The sequence below is a fragment of the Hyla sarda genome, chromosome 7 (assembly GCF_029499605.1).
Source record: "Hyla sarda isolate aHylSar1 chromosome 7, aHylSar1.hap1, whole genome shotgun sequence".
NCBI classification, from domain to species: domain Eukaryota; kingdom Metazoa; phylum Chordata; class Amphibia; order Anura; family Hylidae; genus Hyla; species Hyla sarda.
The window spans coordinates 81,951,736-81,973,528 of record NC_079195.1 but is presented as its reverse complement, the minus strand read 5'-3'; the positions used below and the strand labels follow the sequence as shown (position 1 = coordinate 81,973,528).

Below are 21,793 nucleotides of genomic sequence, written 5' to 3'. Positions count from 1 at the left end.
AAAAATAAAGAAATACTATTAAGAAGTGAAACGAAATGGATTCTTCGTTTAGAAGCAATGGGGCCTCTAGGTCTTAATGAACGCACTGAGCTCAGTGCATTATTAACATAAACGGAATCTTAGGTGTATCACACAGTTGTTTTTAACATTTTAATTGCACTTACCTTTTGTTTGGTTCATTTCTATGGCAACGGAGGGGAGGGTTATTTAAATGTGTTTCTGTCTGGAAGACGATGTGGGCCAGTTGAAGCATATCTTGCGAAACGGCACCGTAGCCCCGAACGAACGTCCCCCTGTGTTCTGTCCACCCGTGTCTTGCACTGTTTATACCCTTCATGGATTAATAAAGAAGCTTGAAGTTTACGTACTTGGTGAGTTGCCCTGGTTTTCTTTTCTCTTTTCAATTGAATATTATTTCATAGTGCATTTTTCCCTACGGTAAACATGCCCATAGTCACAAACATTGTAATGTGTTAAACTATCTAAGTGCCAGCATAAATATAGGGACAGCTTATCTGTTATTGTGGCAGAATATTTGTGCATATTTTCCCTACAGTACGGACATGAATGAATGCAGATTGCATCAGCATCATTGTATTGCATCATGTTAGCATGTACAGTCGTGGCCGTAAATGTTGGCACCCCTGAATTTTTTCAAGAAAATTAAAGGGGTTCTCCGGTGCTTAATCATCTTATCCCCTATCCAAAGGATAGGGGATAAGATGCCTGATCGCGGGAGTCCCGCAGCTGGGGACGCCCGTGATCATGCACGCGGCACTCCGTTTATAATCAGTCCCCGGAGCGTGTGACGGGTGGCGTGTGACATCACGCCTGCGCCCCTGTGCGACGTCACACTCCGCCCCTCAATGCAAGCCTACGGGAGGGGGCGTGATAGCTATCATGCCCCCTCCCGTAGGCTTGCATTGCGGGGTGGAGCGTGATGTCACACGCCGGCGCGGGCGGGCGTGACGTTACACGCTGCCCGCCCTGTAGTCGCCCGTAATCAGACCCGGAGTGAACACACTCCGGGGACTGATTATAAACGGGGTGCCGCGTGCATGATCATGGGCGTCCCCAGCTGCGGGACTCCCACGATCAGGCATCTTATCCCCTATCCTTTGGATAGGGGATAAGATTTTTAAGCACCGGAGAACCCCTTTAAGTATTTCTCACAGAAAAGGATTGCAGTAACACGTGTTTTGCTATACACATGTTTATTCCTTTTGTGTGTATTGGAACTAAACCAAAAAAGGGAGGGAAGAAAAAGCAAATTAGAAATAATGTCACTCCAAAAATGGTCTGGACAAAATGATTGGCACTCTTAACATAATATTTGGTATTTCACACCCTTTGGAAAAAATAACTGAAATCAGTCGCTTCCTATAACCATCAATAAGCTTCTTACACCTCTCAGCCGGAATGTGGGACCAATCTTTCTTTGTAAACTGCTCCAGGTCTCTCTTATTGGAAGTGCGCCTTTTCCCAACAGCAATTTTAAGATCTTTCCACAGGTGTTCAATTGGATTTAGATCTGGACTCATTGATGGCCACTTCAGAACTCTCCAGCACTTTGTTGCCATCCATTTCTAGGTGCTTTTTGACGTATGTTTGGGGTCATTGTCCTGCTGGAAGACCCAAGATCTTGGATGCAAACCCAGCTTTCTGACACTGGGCTGTACAGTGTGACCCATAATCCGTTGGTAATCCTCAGATTTCATGATACCTTGCACACATTCAAGGCACCCAGTGCCAGAGGCAGCAAAACAACCCTAAAACCTCACTGAACCTCCACCATATTTCACTGTAGGTACTGTGTTCTTTTCTTTGTAGGCCTCATTCCGTTTTCAGTAAACAGTAGAATGATGTGCTTTACCAAAAAGCTCTATCTTGGTCTCATCTGTCCACAAGACGTTTTCCCAGATGGATTTCAGGTTACTCAAGTTCATTTTGGCAAAATGTAGTCTTGCTTTTTTATGTCTCTGTGTCAGCAGTGGAGTCCTCCTGGGTCTCCTGCCATAGCGTTTCATTTCATTTAAATGTCGACGGATAGTTTGCGCTGACCCTGATGCTCCCTGAGCCTGCAGGACAACTTGAATATCATTGGCACTTGTTTGAGGCTGCTTACCCACCATCCGGTCTATCCTGCGTTGACACTTTTTTCACTTTTTTATCAATTTTTCTCTTCCGTCCTCGCCCAGGGAGATTAGCTACAGTGCCATGGGTTACAAACTTCTTGATAATAGACTGAAGAGGGCGACTGAGCACCGCAGGCAAGGAGGGTAGGAGGATCTCTGCAGCAGTGATGTATGGATTGCGGTGGGGGGTGGGATGAACCAGGTAGCAAGGTGTGGAGTGGTGCTCACATAAAGCCTGAATAGCGTAGTAAAACGTGTATTAGAAGAAAAAGAAATAGGAGCACACACCTGTATATCTTGCTTGAAGTGGTTTTATTCCAGAAGGTACAAATCCAATATCCCGGCACCCCTACACCAGACAGAGCCGGAGCGGCAGGAGCTATTCACCTGGACGACCGCACAATTTCACGCTGATGGGCGTTTCTTCAGCTCCTGAAGAAACGCCCGTCAGCGTGAAACTGTGCGGTCGTCCAGGTGAATAGCTCCTGCCGCTCCGGCTCTGTCTGGTGTAGGGGTGTCGGATATTGGATTTGTATCTTCTGGAATAAAACCACTTCAAGAAAGTTATACAGGTGTGTGCTCCTATTTCTTCTTTTTCTTATAAACTTCTTGATAATGTTGCGCACTGTGGACAAAGGCAAATCTAGATCTCTGGAGATTTGTTGATATATTTTCACAATTTTGGTTCTCAAGTCCTCAGACAGTTCTCTTCTCTTTCTGTTGTCCATGCTTAGTGTGGCACACACAGACACACAATGCAAAGACTAAGTGAACTTCTCTCCTTTTTATCTGCTTTCAGGTGTGATTTTTATATTGCCCACACCTTTTACTTGCCCAGGTGAGTTTAAAGGAGCATCACATGCTTTATTTACCTACAAGGGTGCCAATAATTTTGTCCAGCCCATTTTCGGAGTTTGGTGTGACATTATGTCCAATTAGCTTTTTTCCCTCCCTTTTTTTGTTTAGTTCCAATACACACAAAGAGAATAAACATGTGTATAGCAAAACATGTGTTACTGCAATCCTTTTCTGTGACAAAAACTTCATTTTTTAGAAAAATTTCAGGGGTGCCAACATTTACGACCATGACTGTACATACATTTCTTTTAAACAGTATTTGCAAGTATTCTAGACATTTAGGGAAGATTTATCAAAACCTGTACAGATGAAAACTTGCCCAGTTGCCCATAGCAACCAATCATCTCGCTTCTTTCATTTTTAGTTAGGTTCTCCTTTTGTTTTTGAGCCAGAAGTGGATGCAGGGGGAATATAAAGGAAGGGCATCTCCTTCATGCTGGATCTACTCCTGGCTTTAGCTCAATCTATATATATAAAACTCAACGTGTGTGTGTATGTATGTATGTATGTGTGTATGTATGTTCCAGCATCACGTCCAAACAGCTAAAGATATTAACATGAAACTTGGCACACATGTTACTTATATGTCAACAACAAACATAGGATAGGTGATTTAACCCTTACTCACCCCCATTTGCTAGGGGCGGGGTTTATGTTTAAAGTCCCAAACAAGTCAATGGGAAATATATGTTACTGCATAACTTCCAAACGGCTGGAGATATTTCGATAATACTTGGTCACATGTTACTTATATGTCCACTTAAAATATAGGATAGTTAATTTAACCCTTAACTACCCCCATTTGTGAGTGTCAGGGTTTTTGTTTAAAGTCCCATGCAAATCAATGGGAAATGTATGTTCCCACATAACTTCCGTACAGCTGGAGATATTTCAATACCTGGTACACATATTATGGATCAGGATAGGAGGTCGGGATAGGAGGATGGGATAGGAGGTCGAAATAGGAGGTCGAGATAGGAGGATGGGATAGGAGGTCGGGATAGGAGGTCGAGATAGGAGGATGGGATAGGAGGTCGGGATAGGAGGTCAGGATATGAGGACGGGATATGTTGACGGGATAGGAGGTCGGGATATGACAACAACATATGAGAACGGGATATGAAGTCAAAAGCTTCCTCCTTTGTTTATTTTCCTCCCCAACAAGGATTAGGGAGGAAAAACCGGGCAACTCCGGGTATTAAGCTAGTAACTGCATAAAAAATGCTGTGTGTGGCACCAGCCTTATTTTAATGTTTACAGGCAGCATGAGACTGCATTTTCAGTTCTAGTATAGGCTAATACTTTAACTTATTACAGACTCCTATTTATTCAGGTTTTTTTTTTTTTTTCAATACGCTGCATATTTCGGTGAATCAGTATGGGTACTGAGATACTGAGAAAGACATACAAAAAGGGTGCACACCTAGTGCAGATAATCAAAGATGGTAAAATAAAGGTAAGATGGATGACACTTACCTAGATGTGTTATGCTAAGAACATAACATCTGGGGTCGCGTAATGTAACAAGAGAGCGCAGCCACCTGGACCCTCCAGCGTTTAAGAGCTTTGTCACCGGTCAGAGTATGCAGTCAAGGCAGAACAGTAGCATGTGCCGAACCAAAGAAAAACAGGACTTCTCTTGGGGCGCTGAACTCACAAGATCCAGATTGATATGGATAGAATTTATTGATGAGAAGATGCTGCGCATAAAATCAAGCATTTCTAGCCCGGACAGGGCTCTTCATCAGGCATAACAGACAATAAAATATGCAGTGGTTAAAAGCACTTGGTACCAAAATACTTCCGGTTGAACGGAATCGGGACGCTTCCGGAACCAAAACCAGAATATGCAAAGTACAATGTTACAAAATAATACATAAAAATTTATTAAACATGAAATCATTAATTAAAAAAGCAAGAAGAACCAAAGGGATTATTATTGATAAGCACACCATAGCTGGAGCCAAAGATTTTTTAATTAACCCCTTAAAGACCCAGCCCATTTTGACCTTAAGAACGAAGCCATTTTTTGCAAATCTGACCTGGGTCACTATATGCATTAATAACTCTGGGATGCTTTTACTTACCATTCTGATTTCAATTATTGTTTTTTCATGACATAGCGGTAATGTTTTGTCAATACTTGCATCATGAAAATTTGGAAATTTTTGCTTTTTTCTAACTTTGAAACTCTCTACTTGCCAAAGAAAATGGACATGCCAAATAAATGATATATTGATTCACATATACAATATGTCTACTGTATGTTTGCATCATGTTTGCATCATAAACCTGACATGGTTTTTACTTTTTGAAGACATTAGAGGGCTTCAAAAGTACAGCAGTAGTTTTCAAAATTTTTGTGAAAAATTCAAAATCAGAATTTTTCATGGACCAGTTCAATTTGAAGTGAATATGAGGGGCCTTTCTGTAAGAATTGTAAAGGACCCCATTCTGAAAACTGCACCTCTCAAAGTGTTTAAAATGACATTCAAAATTGAATTAACAGTTTGCTAACCCTTTAGGTGTCACACAGGAATAGCAGCAAAGTGGAGGAGAAAACTCAAAATCTCAATTTTTTACACTAACATGTTTCGGTAGTCCAATTAATTTTTTCATTTTTACAAGGGGTAAAAGGAGAAAAAGCCCACCAAAATTTGTAATCCGAGTATGGAAATACCTCATATGTGAATGTAAAGTGCTCTGCTAACAGACTACAGGGCTCAGAAGGGAAGAAGCAACCTCGGATTTTTGGAGAGAGAATTTTGCTGAAATGGTTTTTGGGGGGCATGTTTCATTTAGGAAGCCTCATGGTGCCAGAACAGCCAACAAAAAAAAAAAAACTTGGATGTGAAAATGAAAAAAAAATTTTCACAAAAATGCTGGTGTTATGTCAATTTTTTCATTTTAACAAGGGATAATAGGAGTAAAATTCCCCTAAAATGTGTAACCCCACTTCTTCTGAATATGGAAATACCCCATATGTGAATGTAAAGTGCTCTGCGAGTGCACTACAATGCTCAAAAGAGATGGAGCAAAATTTGGCTTTTGAAGAGAGAATTTTTCTGAAATGGTTTTCGGTGGGAATGTCACATTTAGGAAGCCCCTAGGGTGCCAGAACAGCAAAAATACCACATGGCACACTATTCTGGAAACTACACCCCTCAAGGAACGTAACAAGGAGTGCAGTGAGCATTTACACCCTACTGGTGTTTGACAGATTTTTTTTTTTTGGAACAGTGGGCTGTACATATGAAAAAAAAATGTAATTTTCTCGGACCCTCGTTTTTTTGTTTTGTTTTTTTTTGCATTTATGTCAGAACTGCTGTAACTATCAGCCATTCCAATGCAAATCACCAATTAAGGCCTCAATTGTACATGCTGCGCTCTCACTCCTGAGCATTGTTGTGCGTCTGCAGAGCATTTTACGTCCAAATATGGGGTATTTCTGTACTCAGGAGAAATTGCGTTACAAATTTTGGGGTCTTTTTCTCCTTTTACCTCTTGTGAAAATAAAAAGTATGGTGCAACACCAGCATGTTAGTGTAAACAAAATTTGGGATTTGCATAGGGGCGGATCTGGGTGCAAGTATGGCGCTTGCCTCTGCCACCAAGAATACCCTACGGCAGTGTATCCAACTGTGGCAAAAAGGGTGCCTCCAGCTGTTGCAAAACTCCCAGCATGCCTGGACTGTCAATGGCTGTCTGTCAATGCTGGGAGTTGTTGTTTTGCAACAGCTGGAGGCTTCGTTTAGGAAACACTAAAGTAAGAGCCGTTTTAATTTTTTTCGGAAGGGTGGGAGATGGACCGTGTATGGGTGTGTGTATATGTAGTGTTTTACTCTTTATTTTGTGTTAGTGTAGAGTAGTGTTTTTGAGGTACATCCATATGGGTAGGGGTTTACATAGTTACCCGCTGGGAATTTGAGCTTCGGCGGAAAATTTGCCGCAGCACAAACTTGCAGCGGGAAGCTCATTTTAAACCTGGGAGTTGTAGTTATGCATCAGCTGGAGGCATGTTTTTTCTATCAAAAAGTGTGCCTCCAGCTGTTGCATAACTACAACTCCCAGCATGCACAGACAGCTGACTGGCATGCTGGGAGTTGTAGTTGTGTGCCTCCAGTTGTTGCATAACTACAACTCCCAGCATGCCTTTTGACTTTCTGCACATGCTGGGAGTTGGTTATGCAGCAGTTGGAGGCCCTTTTATTTCAAGCACAAAGTGTGCCTGCAGCTGTTGCATAACTACAACTCCCAGCATGCATGGACAGCCAAAGGGCATGATGGGAGTTGTAGTTATACAGCAGCTGGAGGCACACCACTACAACTCCCAGCATGCCCTTTGGCTGTCTGTGCATGCTGGGATTTGTACTTATGCAACAGCCAGAGGGAAAAAGTGCCTCTAGATGTTGCAAAACTACAACTCCCAGCATGCGCACATAGCTAAAGGGCATGCTGGGAGTTGTAGTTGTGTGCCTCTTGCTGTTGCATAACTACTTATGCAGCAGCAGGAGGCACACAGCCTCGCCTCCTGCTGCTGCCTCGAGGTCCCACCACCATTCCTTGCCACCGCTGTTCCTCCTTCATGGATCCTCGCCACCGATCCTCCTCCGGTCCTCTCTGCCACCGCTGCCCTCAGGTACCCCAGCCCCGACGCAACCTCACTGCTGCTGGCCAAGTGTGATTGGTGCAGTCTCAGACAGCACCAATCACCCTTATTTTCCAGGTCACCAGTCCGGAGACACGGTGATCACGGAGTGAAGCGCCGTAAATGTACGGCACTGTTTGTTAAGTGATGCTGAGGAGTGCCGTACATTTACGGCACTCGTTCTTAAGGGGTTAATAGAAAAAAAAAAAAAAAAGCGCTGCAGGTACCTTATTTGTGGCGGCTGACTGCGCAGAGCGATCAATGAGTTGCCTGCACAACTGATTCTTGCTTCTGAACTGATAGAAGAGAAGCTCTGGAGACACACAGTTTGTGGCAACAGGCTGTGCGGAACACTCACAGAATGATATTTATATAAATCGGCTATTGATAAGTAATGATTAAAGGGGCTCAGCGTTTGGAACTGTTCTGAACGCTGGAGCCGGGAGCTTGTGACGTCATAGCCCCGCCCCCTCATGATGTCACGCCCCTCCCCATCAATGCATGTCTATGGGAGGGGTGTGACTATAGTGTTTACCGCTTTACAGAGTTTAGTATCATCTGCAAAGATTGCTACTTTACTATACAACCACTCTACAAGGTTATTAATGAATATATTACATAGAATAGGACCCAAGACTGACCCCTGTGGTACCCCACTAGTAACAGTCACCCAATTAGAATAAGTGCCATTAATAATCACCGTCTGTTTCCTATCACTGGGCCAGTGACTTACCCACTTACACACTTTCACCCAGCCCAATCCTTCTCATTTTATGCACCAATCTTCTATGTGGCACCGTATCAAATGCTTTGGAAAAATCAAGATATAGAACATCCAGCGATTGCCCCTGGTCCGGTCTGGAGCTAATCTCCTCATAGAAGCTGATCAGGTTTGGTTTGACAGGACCAATCCCTCATAAAGCCCTGCTGATATGGAGTCATACATTTATTAAACATCAAGATACTCCAAAATAGCATCTCTTAGAAAACCCTCAAACAATTTACATACAACCGAGGTTAAACTAACAGGTCTATAATTTTGACCCTTTGACACCTTTTTACCCCTTTTAAAAATATTGGCACCACATTTGCCATGCACTAGTCCTGGGGAACAGTCCCTGTCACTATAGAGTCCTTGAATATTAAAAATAGCGGTTTGTCTATTACATTACTTAATTCCTTTAGAACACGGGGGTGAATGCCATCTGGACCTGGTGATTTGTCTATTTTGATTTTTTGTAGGTGGCACTGTACTTCTTCCTGGGTTAGACAGGTGACCTGTACTGGGGAGTTTACCTTATCTCGCTGTATTTAACCTGGCATTTCATTTTCCTCGATGAATACAGTGGAGAAGAATTTGTTTAATATGTTTGCTTTTTCCTGATCCACGTTTATAATTTCTTCCTCATAAATTTTTAAAGGGCCAACACTTTAATTTTTGACCTTTTTACTATTTATATATAGTTAAAGAACATTTTGGGGTTAGTTTTACTCTCTTTGTCAATGTGTCTTTCTGTCTCTATTTTTGCGGCTTTTATCAGTTTTTTTTACATTATTTACATTTTTCTTCATAGCTTTTTAATTCTTCTTCACTACCGTCCTGTTTTAGTAGTTTACATGCTATATTATTGTCATTTATTGCCCCCCTTCCTGACCCTTTTATTCCCATAAGGTATATACATCTTAGAGTGAGAATTTTAACCCCTTAAGGACTCTGCGTTTTTCTGTTTTTACATTTTCATTTTTTCCTCATCACCTTCTAAAAATCATAAGGCTTTAAATTTTGCACATAAAATTCCATATGATGGCTTATTTTTTGCGCCACTAATTCTACTTTGCAGTGACATTAGTAATTTTACCAAAAAATCCACAGTGAAACGGAAAAAAAATTAATTGTGCGACAAAATTGAAGAAAAAATTTAATTTTGTAACTTTTGGGGGCTTCTGTTTCTACGCAGTGCATTTTTCGGTAAAAATGACACCTTATCTTTATTCTGTACGGTTAAAATGATACCCTACTTATATACCGTATTTTTCGCCGTATAAGACGCAAAGTCGGTGCGTCTTATACGGCGAATACACCCCTATCGCGGCGGTCCCTGCGGCCATCAACGGCCGGGACCCGCGGCTAATACAGGACATCACCGATCGCGGTGATGCCCTGTATTAACCCTTCAGACGCGGCGATCAAAGCTGACCGCCGCGTCTGAAGGGAAAGTGACACTAACCCGGCTGTTCAGTTGGGCTGTTCGGGACCGCCGCGATTTCACCGCGGCAGTCCCGAACAGCCTCGACAGAATAGCCGGGTTAGTGCTTACAGGACACCGGGGGGGACCTTACCTGCCTCCTCGGTGTCTTCTCCGTTCTCCGTTCCCCTGTATGTTCTTCTCCGTTCCCCTGTATGCCGGCGCTCTCCTTCCTCATCATCACGTCGTCGCGTACGTGCGTCGGCGTGCGTAACGATGTGATGGCAGCAACGGAGAGCGAGGATACCTGGCCGGCAGCAGAGACGTTCCGGAGCGACGGGGACACGGCGACAACGATGGAGCGACATCCAGGGCAGCGGTGACGGGTCCGGAGCGGCGGGGACACGTGAGTATTACCTCCTCCTGCAGTGGTCTTCAATCTGCGGACCTCCAGATGTTGCAAAACTACAACTCCCAGCATGCCCGGACAGCCAACGGCTGTCCGGGCATGCTGGAAGTTGTAGTTTTGCAACATCTGGAGGTCCGCAGGTTGAAGACCACTATTGGGTTCAAAATCTTTATTTTTTTAGATTTTGCCCCTAAAAATTGGGTGCGTCTTATACGCCGGTGCATCCTATAGGACGAAAAATACGGTAGGTTTGATTTTGTCGTACTTCTGAAAAAAGTCATAACTACATTACAGGAAAATGTATAAGTTAAAAATTCTCATCTTCTGACCCCTATAACTTTTTTATTTTTCCCTGTATGGGCTGGTATGAGGGCTCATTTTTTGAGCCGTGTTATGAAGTTTTTATCTGTATCATTTTTGTATTGATCGGACTTATTGATCGCTTTTTATTCATTTTTCCATGATATAAAAAGTGACCAAAAATTTTGGACTTTTGCGTGTACGCCATTGACTATGCGGTTTAATTAACGATATATTTTTATAGTTCGGACATTTCAGCATGCGGAGATACCACATATGTTTATTTTTATTTTAATTTACACAGTTTGTTTTTTTTATGGGAAAAGTTGGGTGATTCAAACTTTTATTAGGATTAGGGAAGGGGTTAAATGACCTTTATTAACTTCTTTTTTCACATTTACGTCCTGCGTCGTAAAGGGGTTAAAGGGGTACTCTGCTGGGAAAAAAAATGTTTTCACCCCTTAAGGACTAAGCCCATTTTCACCTTAAGGACCAGGCCAATTTTATTTTAGCGTTTTTGTTTTTTCCTCCTCGCCTTCTTAAATCAATAACTCCTTTATATTTCCATCTACAGACCCCTATAAGGGCTTGTTTTTTGCGTGACCAATTTTACTCTGTAATGAAACCTTTTTATTTTACCATAAAATGTACGGCAAACCCCCCCAAAAAAAATTTGTGTAGGAAATTTAAATGAAAACCACTTTTAGATCATTTTGTATAATTTTTTTTTTTAAATAAAATGTGACAAAAAAAGTTGCATTTTTGGACTTTTTAAATTTTCTACGTTTACGCCACCGTACGGGATAATTAACATTATATTTTGATAGTACGGAGATACGTACGCTGCAATACCAAATATGCTTATTTATTATTTTTTTTAAATACGCTTTTTGGGGGTAAAATGGGAAAAACTGACAATTTTAATTTTTATTGGGGGAGGGGATTTTTCACTTTTTTTTTACTTTTAATTTTTAAATTTTTCAACTTTTTTTTTACACTTTTTATGTCCCCATAGGGGACTATCTATAGCAATCATTTGATTGCTAATACTGTTCAGTGCTATGTATAGGACACAGCACTGATCAGTATTATCGGTGATCTTCTGCTCTGGTCTGCTCGATCGCAGACCAGAGCAGAAGACCCCGGGAGACGGCCGGAGCCAGGTGAGGGGACCTCTGGCCGCCATGCTGGTTGATCGGATCGCCGCAGCAGCGCTGCGGGCGATCATCCATTCTAAGTACCGCACTGCCGCAGATGCCGTGATCTGTATTGATCACGGCATCTGAGGGGTTAATGGCAGACATCCGCACGATCGCGGATGTCGGCCATTACGGGCGGGTCCCCAGCTGCTACTAGCAGCCGGAACCTGCCGTGTATGACACGAGCACCGTTCCGATGCTTGCTGTCATACACAGGACGTAAATGTACATCCTGGTGCGGGAAGTCCCGCCAAACCAGGACGTACATTTACGTCAGTGGTCGTTAAGAGGTTAAATCAACTGGTGCCAGAAAGTTAAACAGATTTGTAAATTACTTCTATTAAAAAAATCTTAGTCCTTCCAGTACTTATCAGCTACTATATGCTCCACAAGAAGTTCTTTTCTTTTTGAATTTCTTTTCTGTCTGACCACAGTGCTCTCTACCGACACCTTTGTCAGTAGCAGGAGCTGTCCAGAGCAGGATAGGTTTTCTATGGGGATTTTCTTCTACTCTGGATAGTTCCTAAAATGGACAGAGGTGTCAGCAGAGAGCACTGTGGTCAGACTGAAAGGAAATTAAAAAAGAAAAGAACTTCCCGTGATGCATATTGCAGCTGATAAGTACCGGAAGGATTAAGATTTTTTTAAAGAAGTAACTTTCTGGCAGCAGTTGATTTCAAAAAATTTTTTTCCAGCGAAGGAACCCTTTAAGCTGTTGGGGACGAAGGGCATACAGGTACGCCCTTGCTCCCTGGTACTTTAGGACCAAGGGCATACCTGTACGCCCGTGGGAATTCTGGTCACTGCCGCACATGGGTCGTTGACCAGAACGGGATGACTGCTAATTTCTATCAGCAGCCATCCCACACATCGCCTAGGGGGGCCCTGAGACCTCCCCTTGTCGGCGATCACCATGATTTATCAGTCAATTCTGACCAGCGAATCACGGCTTTTCCGGGCTGACCGGGTCCCTGGTGACCCGATCGCCCGGAAAATAAAGGTGATCAGGGTTGTCAGAGACAGCACGATCACCATTAAGGATAGGAGCGAGGTGGCAGGGGTGCCAACTCCTCCTATCCCCTGCCATTGGTCAGTCAGAATTGCCCGACCAATGGCAGGAGGGGGGCAGTAGGGTTAAAGTTCAGAGCTGGGTGGCGGGGGCTGCAGGGCTGCTTGCCGACGATCAGCGGCTGCGGTGGGGAGGCTGTGATCAGAGGCGGGGCGGCTGTGACGGTTGCGGCGCAGAGACAGCTCTCTAGTCTCTGGACAATCTGGGCTTGCTGGGAGTTGTAGTATTGCAACATCTGGGGTGACACAGTTTGGAGGCCACTACACTGGGTTCTAACCTGTGCCCCTTCCAGCTGTTGCATAACTACAACTCTCAGCTTGCCCTTCGGCATGCTGGGAGTTGTAGTTTTACAGCATCTGGAGGGAAACATTTTGGAGACAACCGTGCAGTGGCCTAGACAGTCAGTCATGCTGGGAGTTGTAGCTCTGCAACATCTGGCCCTTCAGATGTTGCTGAACTACAACTCCCAGCATGCCTGGACAGTCAGGGTGGTCATGCTGGGAGTTGTAGTATTGCAACAGATGGAGGCACACTGGTGGGGAAACACTGAATTAGTCTGTAACCTAACTCAGTGTTTCCCCACCATTGTGCCTCCAGCTGTGGCAAAACTACAACTCCCACCATGTCAGTGCATGCTGGGAGTTTTAGTTTGGCAACCCCCCCCACTCCCCCAAAAAAGTACAGGGTATATTCACACGGGCAGGGATTTACAGTGAGTTTCCCGCTTTATGTTTCAGCTGCTAACACAATAGTACGGAAATACCACATATGTGGATGTAAAATGCTCTCTGGGTGCACAACAAGGCTCAGGAGTGAGAGCGCACTATGTACATTTGAGGCCTAAATTGGTGATTTGCACAGGGGTGACTGATAGTTACAGCAGTTCTGACATAAACGCAAAAAAAAAACACCCACGTGTGACGCCATTTTAGAAACTACACCTCTCACAGAATGTAACAAGGGGTACAGTGAAACACCCCACAAGAGGTTGACAAATTTTTTTTTAAATTGGACGTGAAAATGACAAATTTTTCTTTTTCAAAAGGTGTAATAGGAAAAAATCCTCCCAAACTTTGTAACACCACTTCTTCTGAGTATGGAAATACCCCATATGTGGTTGTTAAGTGCTCTGCGGGCGAACTACAGGGCTCATGAGGGAAGGAGCAAAATTTGGTTTTTGGAGAGAAAATTTGGCTTGAACTGAAGGCCATGTGCGTTTACAAAGTACCCATGGTGCCAGAACAGTGGACCCCCCCCCCCCCACATGTGTCCCCGTTTTGGAACCTAAACCCCTCACGGAATGTAATAAGGGGTGCACTGAGCATTTACACCCCACAGTTGTTTGACAGATTTTTTTGAACAGTGGTCCATGGACTTGAAAAATTTTATTTTTCATTTGCACAGCCCACTGTTCCAAAGATTTGTCAAACGTTAGTGGTTGGTAAATGCTCACTGCACCTCTTGTTACATTCTGTGAGGGGTGTAATTTCTGGAATAGGGTCACATGTGGGGGGGCCCACTGTTCTAGTAGCACAGGGGGCTTTGTGAACGCACATGGCCCCTGACTTCTATTCCAATCAAATTATCTCTGTAAAAGCCGAATGGCACTCATTCTCTTCTGAGCCCGGTAGTATGCCCGCAGAGCACTTAACATCCACATGTGGCGTATTTCCAATGGGGTTACAAATTTTGGGGGGCATTTTCTCCTATTACCCCTTGTGAAAATGAAAAATTTGGGGTAACACCAGCATTTTAGTGAAAAAAATCTAATTTTTCATTTTCATGTCCAACTTTAGCAAAAATTTGTCAATCACCTGTGGAGTATTAAGGATCACTATACCGTTATACGTTCCTATACGTTCCTTGAGGCGTGTAGTTTCCCAAATAGTGTGCCATGTGTTTTTTTTTTTTTTTTGCTGTTCTGGCACCAAGGGGGCTTCCTAAATGCGACAGTCCCCCCCCAGAAACCATTTCAGTAAAATTCACTCTCCAAAAGCCCAATGTTGCTATCCCTTGTAAAAACTAAAAAAAATAAATGGGTCTACATGAACATGTTAGTGTAAAAAATGAAGATCTTAAATTTTCTCCTCCACCTTGTTGCTATTCCTGTGAAACACCTAAAGGGTTAACAAACTTTCTGAATGTCATTTTGAATACTTTGAGGGGGCAGTTTTCATATTGGGGTCCATTATGGGGTATTTTGAACATAAAGACCCTGAAATTTACGTCAAAACTGAACTGGTCCCTAAAAAATTCAGATTTTGAAATTTCCATGAAAAATTGGATAATTGATGCTAAACTTTGAAGCCCTCTGATGTCTTCCAAATGTAAAAACATGTCAACTTTATGATACAAACATAAAGTAGACATATTGTATATGTTAATCAATATATAATTTATAAGGAATGTCCATTTTCCTTACAAGCAGAGAGCTTTGAACTTAGATAAATACAAAATTTTCTAATTTTTCATGACATTTTAGAATTTTCCACCAAGAAATAATGGATTTCCATAAAGTATGGATGAAAATTTACCACTAATATAAAGTAAAATATGTCATGAAAAAAAAATCTTGGAATCAAATTCATAAGTTAAAGCATCCCAGAGTTATTAATGCTTAAAATTACAGTGGTCAGATTTGTAAAAAATGGCTGCGTCCTTAAAGGGGTACTCCTGTGGAAAACTTTTATTTTTTTAAATCAACTGGTGCCAGAAAGTTAAACAGATTTGTAAATTACTTCTATTTAAAAAATCTTAATCCTTCCAGTACTTTTTAGGGTCTGTATACTACAGAGGAAATGCTTTTCTTTTTGTATTTCCCTTCTGTCACGACCACAGTGCTCTCTGCTGACCTCTTCTGTCCATTTTAAGACATGGGAGTACCCCTTTAAGGTTAAAATGGGCTTTGTCCCCAAGGAGTTAAACATTATTTACATAATACTGGAAACCCCCTTTAAAGGGAACCAATCATCAGATTTTACCCTATATAATGCTTGGCAAAGCATTATATAGGGTAAAATTGTTGTCCTCACATCCCCGGGGGACGCTCCTGCCTCCAGGGATGGTGAAGATATGAAGTTATAAACTAGTCACCGCCGCCGCCGTAAGTAGTCACCTGGGCGGGGAGCTCTTCTCCCCTACTCCTGTTGTTCGGCCGGCAGCAATGCCCCCTCCGCTTGATTGATGGGCCTCGTCATTGTTCCGCTCACTGAATAGATGGAGCAGAGTGATGACGCTGCCCATCAATCAAGCGGAGGGGGCGTCGCTCCCGGCCGAAGAACGGGAGAAGGGGAAAAGAGCTCCCCGCCCAGGTGACTACTTACGGCGGCGGCGGTGATTAGTTTATAACTTCATATCTTCACCATCCCTGGGGGAAGGAGCGTCCCCCGGGAATGGTGAAAATAAAGATTTTACCCTATACAACGCTTTGCCAAGCGTTATATAGGGTAAAATCTGATGATTGGTTCCCTTTAACTCTGTATTTTGTCAATAAAAGATTCTCACAATGCAGCATCTGTCCATTTAGATTGTAAAGTACTAGACCTGTAAATGACTATCGTGTAGAATGCACAGTAATGATGTGGCTTATTTTATGTATGTTACTGTTGAAGGATGCCTAATTCTATTGGGAACTAATAGGTTAACTAGACATAGAAGCCTACAGGGCAATGTCACAGCACAGATGTAATCCAATGGAAACACAAATACATCTTTAGGTGATAACACCGAGACTGTGGGAACGTCTAGACAGAGCTGAATGCAGCAAAGATCTATCTGCTGTGTAATTTGCTGCATGAGGCTAAAATAGCTTGTCAAGAGGTAAGAAACCCAGCCGAACATATCCCCTAAAGCTTTGTTACAAGGCGACATAATCTTCTATAAGGAGCCAGCAAACAGGCTGGAGAATTGCATTGCCCAATCAGATAGAATTGCTCAGTGACCAATTAGGGCACAGCTTACATGGCAACTTTAGAAACTGACTAGTATGATGCTGGATGCCCAGAATTCCTACAGCTCTGCCATGTACCAGTGTCAGCCATGCTCTGACTTACGGCTTTGCTGAAAAAGAAGGCTTTTTCTACAGCATCAGCAACAAGTCAGGTAAGTGTGCGGTGCCCTGCTGTGATTACAGATGCAGGCAGGGTAATGATGATAGGCTATACCGTCCATTACCCCTGCCTGCCAGCATCCAGCACCGACGCACAATACCAGCTAGAATGAGGCTGTCTTTCTGTAGATTAACCCCTCAATTCACAACATCTAGACGAGGACAGCCATGACAGCTTTCTTCCACAGCTGCAAAATATAATGCAGTGTAATATTCCATCCATCTTATGCATTAGATATACTGTACCTTAGGTGATTATGTAGGTTAATCCATCATGTTACAGTCTATGATGAATGCATTACCTACTGTAGTGGTTGCATGGTTACAAGTCTCCGACTGGGAATATTCTGCAATGTGTACAGTATCCTTGTTTGTGAGTTTGAAGTATTTGTATCTCATACAAAGCAGAGCAGAATATACCGAAGATGTCTAAATGTATTCTAATTATACAAGAACACATATATTTAGAAAGTGATCAATGTGTTTCTAGCTTGTTTAGGATACTGGATATCTTTAATATTACATTACCAGCTATAGAGGAATGTAAGTGTGCCAAAATATTTACACAGGTTTCTGATTTAATCAAATAAAGATTATTCATGCACATTTACACCATTTTTAATGTACCTTGTATATCAATCCCTCGTCCAAAATAACCTGAGGAATCCCACTACCTCTGTTCACGTCTTCTGATGACGTGCTCTCTCTGACTTAACCAAATCAGTCAGTCATTGGATGCAAATCTAAGATCTCTGCTTGTTGTCATCCAATAAGAGACATTATTGTAGACTTACAGAGGATCTTGTGGTTTCTGCAATACTGGTTTTCATTATCTCTGCCTACTGTTAATCCATTTTCGCCTCGTGGCCATGTGATGGTCACACAGGTCAGGTCTTACACTTAGGGTACATTCACTCTAAGAATTTCTGCCCATTCTGAGCGCTGCGGGCTATGACCATGCGGACATGCGCTATCCCTATTGACAGCTATGCAGTCCGCGCAGAATTACAATTATTTCTGCTGCTTCATTTTTGTAGTGTAAACTGAGCAGCAGAATTCTATTGACAGCACTGGAAAGCTGCTGCAAGCGAAGTCCACTCAAGAATTTCTCAGTGTAAACTGGCCCTAAGGACTCATTCACACTACGTATTTTCTGAGTGGAATTCTATGGAATTCCACTGAGAAAATATGGTGCAGCAGCCTCCCATTGTTCTTAATGGAATTCTGCTGCACCATTCACACTACAGATTTTCTGTGATAGAGATTCTGTCCTGGAAGTTCCGGACCCCAGACTCTGATGAAAGAATTTACAATATTTTGTCGGAATCCACTCAGAAATGCATTGCCGTCTATTGAGACATTTTTTTTGACAAGCACTGGCTTGTTATGCCAGCGCCCACTCCCGATGGAAAATAAACTATTATGGTAAGCTCAGCCACGAGACATTTCTATAAGGGTGCTGCCTGGTGTAACAAACACTAGACTGAACAACCAATAGAGAAAGAAATACACCAATATAAGGCACACACCTAGTAATTTGTGCAAAAACAATAGATCTTTATTAAATCCATGCACACACCATAAATGCAAGACAACCATAAGATTAAAAACATTTAAAAGTTTCTATTTAAACCAATTCCACAAGAGGGGGGCATGGATCCCTCCCAAAACACTTTTCCTAATATAGCCATCACCCCCAAAAGCTCAATAACAAAATTCACTCAATGACTAATTGCATATGGGTAGAAAATAATATCTGTACTTAAAGGGGTACTCCAGTGGAAACATTTTTTTTAAATCAACTGGTGCCAGAAAGTTAAACAGATTTGTAAATTACTTCTGTTTAAAAATCTCAATCCTTCCAGTACTTATCAGCTGTTGTATACTACAAAGGAAGTTCTTTTCGTTTTGAATTTCTTTTCAGTCTGACCACAGTGCTCTCTGCTGACACCTTTGTCTTTTTAAGGAACTGTCCAGAGTAGGAGAAAATCCCCATAGACAACCTCTCCTGCTCTGGACAGTTCCTGACATGGACAGAGGTGTCAGCAGAGAGCATGTGGTCAGACCGAAAACAAATTAAAAAAGAAGAGAACTTCCTCTGTAGTACACAGCAGCTGATAAGTACTGGAATGATTAAGATTTTAAAATAGAAGTAATTTACAAATCTATTAAACGTTCTGGTTCATTAAAAAGAAAATTCCACTGGAGTACCCTTTAATCTAAAGCACAATAAGGCTCAAATAGCCTTAAATACAGTTGTAACCCAATGGAAAATATATATCAGAAAGTATATAAAACCCTCCAGAGATATAGATGAAGGACCAGGCAGGGAAATGTGCAGCAGTATATTGATCAGAAAGGTTCCGAGGGACATCTGTCCGATCAATATACTGTGGCACATTGCCCTGTCTGGTCCTTCATCTATATCTCTTGAGGGTTTTCTATACTTTCTGCTATATTTGCCATTGGGTTACGACTAGAGATGAGCAAATCAAAGCTAACGAATCCGAATTCCTTACGAACTTCATTAAATATTCGATTCGCAACAAATGTCAAATCACTTCATTAAACTCCATTTATTGCGGTCCAGGCTCCAGGGCATCTAAAATGGCGGATCCACATGTCAGTACATGGGGCAAGGAACGGAACAGTACATGGGAAGTCGGGAACGGAAGTAGGCGGAAGATGACCCTGAAACACATGCAGGATGCAGCCTATCAGCAGCCAGTCACCCTTGTGATGTCACAGCCCTATATATTCGGCAGACATATTGCGGCTCATCATATCATTCATTACACTGCCTAGAGATAGGACGGACATCGCTGTGTGTGTGTTATACAGAAAAGCTAATTCCAGCAGCATTTCACATCCTAGTCCTCTGTCTGGTGGACAGAGAGCAGTGTTTTTTTCACTGAAACGGATTTTCCCTGCAGCCATTAACCACCATTAGACTAGTCTGTAGACGGTATAATACACAGCAGTCCATTCCTAATAGTCTTTGATAGAGTGCAATTTTGTGTTTAGTTCACAGCTTTTTTGTGCTGCAGCACTGTTGTGTACTGCTGGTGTGCAAAAAACCTTTTTTTTTTTAAGCGTACTATATCGCATTTTTCTGCCCTCATAAGTGCATACCACATACGTACACCTAAGTAGTGTACTATTTTGTACCTGTTAATCTGTCAAGGGCCTACATACTGTGAAAGTCCAGGCAAAAGTAATCACTGGCTGGTGTTTTACTAAAATACGTTTTTGTAAGCGTACTGTACATCATTTTTCTGCCCTCATAAGTGCATACTACATACCTACATCTAAGTAGTGTACTATTTTTTACCTGTTAATCTGTCAAGGGCCAATATACTGTGAAAGGACAGTCAAAAGTACACACCTGCTGATCTAGACAAATACTGTTTTAAGCGTAGGGTAGCGTATAGTACTCCCCTCATATGTGCGCTAAGTATGTCAGGCAGAGAAGTGCCAGGACGTGCACAGAGGAGTGGCAGAGGCCTAAATTCATCAGGCAGAGGTTGCGAGTGGCAGAAGGAGTTGCAGCGACACGCATGAGCTCCCGGTATCAGCTAGCGGTCGTGTCTCGACCAGCAGCCCATCTGCCGTCATCGATTGGTTAACACGGTCATCCACTTCATCACAAGTGACATCTGATACCTCCAGTCAACAGTCGGTGTGTTCCTCAGACACAACCCTCAGTTCGCATGGCCCGGGAGCAGCCCCTGTCCTCCCATTTCCTTTGTCCTATGCTGTTCCCTCCCCTAAAGAAGTATCTCATGCTTTGGGTTCAGCTCCACTATTCAGTGAGGATGATCTAATAGAGGGCAGTCAGCAGCTACTGCCCAGCCAAGAAGTGAAGGAGACATCTGCCACTTCCCCTGCTAGGCGGGCAAGTAGTGATGAGGAGAGTGACATGGGAGGCGTTGTTGCAAGGGTTCAGGGTCCTCAAGCAGACACTGTTGAGGAACCTGAGGAGAACATCAGTGACGTGCAGACACTTGTTAATGATGATGAAGCTGATCGCAATTGGGAGCCGGGTGCAGAAGGGGCTTCATCATCATTGGGAGAAGAGAGTGGCAGGTTGCCCATGAGGCAGCAGCTGAGCCAGCAAGGTGGTAGCATGGTTGGCAGTCAGCATGGTGGCAGAAGTGGAAATTCTGGAGCCAAATGTGCCTATTGGGAGACCGTCCTGGATACGGTGGCAGTAGCAGTCAGTTAGTGCGGACTGTTGGTGGTAAAATCAGCTACTCAGTGGTGTGGCAGTTTTTCATCAAGCATCTGGAGGAGGTTCACATAGTCACATGCAAGATATGTTGGCAGAAGGTGAAGCATGGCCAGGGTCCCAATGTTGGCACCACGGCCCTGCGTCAACATATACTTCGCCACCATAAAGCGGCCTGGGAGAACCGTGGCTACGATGTAGTGGTCCAGCCTGCTGCATAACCCAGTGGCATGCCACTCCATCTTTTAGCCAGCTAAGGCTCCACCACCTCAGCCAAAGGGAGCTGTGTGTCATACTCTCCTTCTGTCGCTCCAGATGCTCCTGCTCCTCCTACTTTTAGTCAGCCATTCCGCCTACAATCCATCACAAAGCCATGCCCAAGAGACAACAGTATGCACAGAAGCTGAATGTACTCCGGTCCAAGTTGCTGGTGCTGCAGTCTCTCCCTTTTCAAGTGGTGCACTCTGCACCTTTCAAAGAACTGATGGCTTGTGCCAAGGCGAGGTGGAGAGTGCCAAGCCGTAATTTCTTTGCAAAGAAGGCAGTACCAACCCTGCACAATTTGGTGGAAGAGAAGGTGGGCCAGTCCTTGAGCCTGTCGGTGTGTACCAAAGTGCACGGCAGTGCCGACGTCTGGAGCTGTAACTATGGTC

General features: G+C 43.1%; 1 protein-coding gene across 2 annotated transcripts in view; it reads left to right on the top strand.

Moving 5' to 3' along the window:
- Nucleotides 1–129: 129 nt before the first annotated feature.
- ZNF365 (zinc finger protein 365) overlaps nucleotides 130–21,793 on the top strand; it is a 77,174-nt gene continuing 55,510 nt past the window's right edge. The window contains exon 1 of one of the 2 annotated variants that reach the window (XM_056529833.1): nucleotides 130–371. The gene's annotated coding sequence lies outside the window, so the exon portion shown is untranslated. Of the gene's footprint in view, nucleotides 372–16,776; nucleotides 16,906–21,793 lie in introns of those variants that run through there. The other variant, XM_056529832.1, reaches the window with a different exon arrangement.